We start from the raw sequence: 4,358 nt of genomic DNA on the forward strand, positions 1-4,358 counted from the left end.
ATATCCAGAGGCACAGCGGGGCCCTATCCCGTCACATTTCACTGTTACACTCTTAGAGGTCTGTAGACATATGTGGGTTGTATATATGTTTTGGTTAGCTATATCGACGTAGTTCGGTTTGGATATTCCCGTATATAGTGGCAGACTTGTCGGCTTGCATATTTTGTTATGTTTTGCTTAGCTGTAACTCCTCAGGAGATAGGTTCATTCTGATATATGACATTATGAGTCTATAACGCGCTTTTACAAATTTCCATATTGTCCTTATTTTCAGTCTGATTATATCTAGCAGGTTCGTATACAAGTGTCCTGCTCGAGCACTCGTCATGGCCTATCGGTTTGGGTCGTGACAAAAGTGGTATCGAAGCTGTTCGTTCTAGGGATTGTCTACAGACCGTGTCCAGCAGAGTCTTGTTTATGGGTGTAAAGCCGGCCACACTTATTAAAAGGAGGCTGCAGGGCATGTAGGAATTATTGACCTTTCTTTCTATCTAGGTCGTGCGATAGAGCCAGTGTCTAGGAAGGATCGCTTCTTACCCCTTTTTCCTGTAGGCAAGTGCAGACTGACGAAAAATGAAAAGATCAGCCTCAGACAGTAAGGGTGCTAAGAAGGCCCCCAGAGTTGATTCAGGACCACAGTGTCCGGGACCGAGCAGAAGGAGCCTCAGCTATTCCATTGAGACTGATACCTCTGAGGACCCCGTGATGATTCCCTCAAAATTTCTGACTTCTAGAGAGGAGGATCCATCGGAGGACAGCTATGACACGAAATCGTCTGAGGGTTCATATGGGACGCCAGAGGAGGATATTTTCGAGACTGTTCTAGAGTTGACTCCCCCAGCTGCTCCTATGGCAGAGCACTACGTTAGACCAACTACCCCGGTGAGTGTTACTGATTACTCTAGCCTTCTATCCTGGCCGTCAATAAACCAGGAGCTGTTGGATTACCCGTATCGTTCTTATTCGGATAGGGGTGACGACGAAGGCCAAACTAGCAGACGGTGGGAAGACAATGAGTCTTTTATTGGAATTTCCTATGTGTGTGCATTTACTGTAGATTATTACTTAACAGCGTCGAGCGGAAATCCTTAGGGGACCAATAACAAAAATATTTATAGGTTACTACGATCAAGGTGTTTTCACCACCATTGGGAATCTTGAAATTTGGGATGACAAGTAGTCATACATGCAGATTGAAGGTGGCTATTGAGGATTTCAAAGGCCAAATTAGCATTTGCTTAGTCGAAAGAGTAAGAGATCCCTTTTAATCCGGAGGGAGATGCATTACGAGAATTTATTGGAATCCATTAGAACTTCAACTTGTTCTAGGTTATGCGATAAAGGTCACGCAGTAGGGTGGATGCGATCGTACCAGCACTAACGCACCGGATCCCATTAGCACTCCAAGGTTAAGCGTGCTAGGGTGAGAGTAATACTAGGATGGGTGACCCCCTGGGAAATGTACTAAGAGTCCTACAAATTCAGGCATAAGAGACATATGAGAAGCTAGAGAAACCTAAGGGAAATTGGAGTATGCGGAGTGGTTGGAAACCCTTAAAAATCATGAAGGATGAGGCGGACTAGACCGGCAAAGAGAAAGAAGGTGCATCACAGCTCTAGAATTAGGATAAGTTCGAATAGTATTTCGAAATACTTTGTAAGCGAGGCGTTACTAAATATATATATATATATATATATATATATATATATATATATATATATATATATATATATATATATATATATATATGTGTGTGTGTGTGTGTGTGTGTGTGTATGACATCCCATATGTGGCTGCGCCAACCGATATGCGTGTCCCAGCAACCGACGTTGCTATATACTGAAGGCATTAATCGAACAAGGTAATGAAGTTCAAGTGACAAAAGTGGTACAAATGTTACAAGGTAAGTTGATGTTATTTTCACTACAGGTTAGAGTTGGAAAGTCCTAATGCAATAACATCAGGGAACAGGAAAAAAGGTGTAAGAAACAAGGGTGAGTGAAACTTCTAAGAGAGACGACGGAGAAGGAAAGGAACTATTTGGATAAAATTCGACGGTAGTCATGCGAAAGGGATAAAGTATGGTAGTACGGAACAAAAGATGAATGTGTGGGGTCAGAGAACAAACTTCGATAAGTGGGACTAAAGGATAGTAACCACAAACGGGGATGTGAAGTAAGAGAGAGAATGATCAGGCCTTGCAACGTACTAAGAGATTTCTAGCTCTCGAGAGGTATATAAAGGGATAAATGTGCAGTTATACTGACACAGTTTCCTTAGAAACTGAGAAGATTTCCTAAAAGATGATTTAACAATAGAATGGATTTACACGTTTAAAGGAATATTTCATTAACTTTAGGGTCGATACTATAAAATAACGAGTGGAGAAGGGTACTCGGGGAGGAAGGAACTCAAGGAAGGTTTAAGAATTAAAGTAGGAAAGGTACACTAATGGGCTGGTCAAAAGGAGAGGAGAAAAGAAGAAGGGAAGAAAATAAAAATGGAGCAATCACCAAGGACAAGCGAGAGGATAATGAATTAACAAAGCTAATCGGGAGGTAGTACATCAATGACATAGGATGAGCATAAGGAATACTGAGATCCAATTATAAAGCAAATAGAAGGATGTATGGGAAGTATTCATGAATATGGTCTAGCCTTGGCGGCATAAGGAGAAGAAAGAAGAGAGTATATTTGCAAGGATTTCACGACACGAACAAGAAGTGGCAGAACACTGGAAAACTACAACGCATAGGTGGGATGCAAATAAGTAGTCAAGGAAAATTTCAGATAAGTGAGCTAAGTGATTAAAAGGATTGATAGTCGAAGTGGAAGAGTGTAGTATATTAACTCTCAATGATATATTGTAGACGTAAAGTGAAATCGTGAACTCAGAGTAAGAAGAATTTCAGTGATAATAGTTGTAGAGGAAGACGAGGGATAAAAAGAGCAAAGTGTGACCAAACGCTCTGTAGAATGTTTTGATGGATTCCAATGTCCCGATTAACCCGTTAATTCAAGAAATGTTCGGTCATAAAAGGTAGAAGTAGAAGGGCCTTTAAGAAGGCAGTAAGAATGGATCTGTAATGTATAAGCGCTTCGTCTAAATGCAAAGCCCTCGATTAGCAGGAAGGAAAATAAGTCAAGATATACGATGAGAGAACTCCGGTATTATAAGAGACCAAAAGAGTTGGAGGATCGTTAGGGTTGGCCGATGACTACTGATACTCGGGGCTTAGTAGTGTATAAGAACACCCTTAAAAATGGGGGAAGAGCAGATTTAGTCTTGAAATGAGGTATGGCATTGTCAAAATTCCAAAGAGAGAAAGATGTTAGCTTAAAGAGGCCAAAATTCGGGACGTATTGGCATATCAAGATTGCATTAAAAGGGAGCAGAAAAGAATTAAAGATAAGCTTACCACAAAGCAGGTATGAAAAGGAATTAAAATGGATCAAGAGAATACTTCATGCGGGCATGAGATATGATATTTCTAGGCCTAGGAAATTTGTGCTACACCTAAATAGACAGCGACGTATCCTAAAGAGTAATAAAGAGAGTAAGAAAGGTCTGCAAGGTAAATATAAAGAGAATGACGAAAGGGATGATGAGTACAAAGGACACTTTGGGTTACAACGGAAGAAAATCTTAATATTAAAGGAAAAATATGAGAATCTTAACAAAAGAAGTAACGATAAGCGGTGTGGCGATCTCTAAAGAAGGGAAGAACGATGTGGGTGCAGATAGAAAGGCAGCAACATCACCATAAATTAGAAAGTATATCACGAGTCACTAACCATACTGAGTATAAGATGGGAATGGACACACGGGAAAGCCAACAAGGAATGAGAGCTAACTAAGTGATCACTGGAATAAGAAAGTCAAGGGTAAGTATACCATACTGATGTTAGAAAAGAAGCTGTGGTAAAGTGAGAATTGCCCTAACTTTATAATTAAAAGTTATACTGCAAGATTTGAGGCAATGGAATTAAAGGGATAGTTTTGACAACAACCCGAAGATATTGTGAGCTATAGACCAGTTCGAACTATGATTATTGGTTCATCGCAATATATAATTCTGCTACAAGGAATGGTGATGGAACATTAGGAACCGTAAAGAGATTGCATAGAGGATATGGTTGTAACTGATCATGGAAAGGAATTAAGATGGATAGTTGAAGAAAAGTAACTGTCAAGAGTAAGGATTTGTCAATAGCAGAGTACCGCTGAACCAGCAACTGGACAATAGTATAAGAAAAATTATGATGAATCAGAGAGCTTCGCTGATGAATTACGAGGGGATAATCTAGCACGTATCTAAGTTAAATGAGTACAAATAAGGATAGCCAAGATAGTATC

The 4,358-nt window shown here is 40.0% G+C and overlaps 1 pseudogene; it reads left to right on the plus strand.

Annotated features, from left to right (window-relative positions):
* The first annotated feature begins 1,358 nt into the window (after nucleotides 1-1,358).
* LOC132639045 (5S ribosomal RNA) lies at nucleotides 1,359-1,475 on the plus strand (annotated as a pseudogene).
* The last annotated feature ends 2,883 nt before the right edge of the window (nucleotides 1,476-4,358 follow it).

This window comes from Lycium barbarum, chromosome 4, assembly GCF_019175385.1.
Source record: "Lycium barbarum isolate Lr01 chromosome 4, ASM1917538v2, whole genome shotgun sequence".
NCBI classification, from domain to species: Eukaryota; Viridiplantae; Streptophyta; class Magnoliopsida; order Solanales; family Solanaceae; genus Lycium; species Lycium barbarum.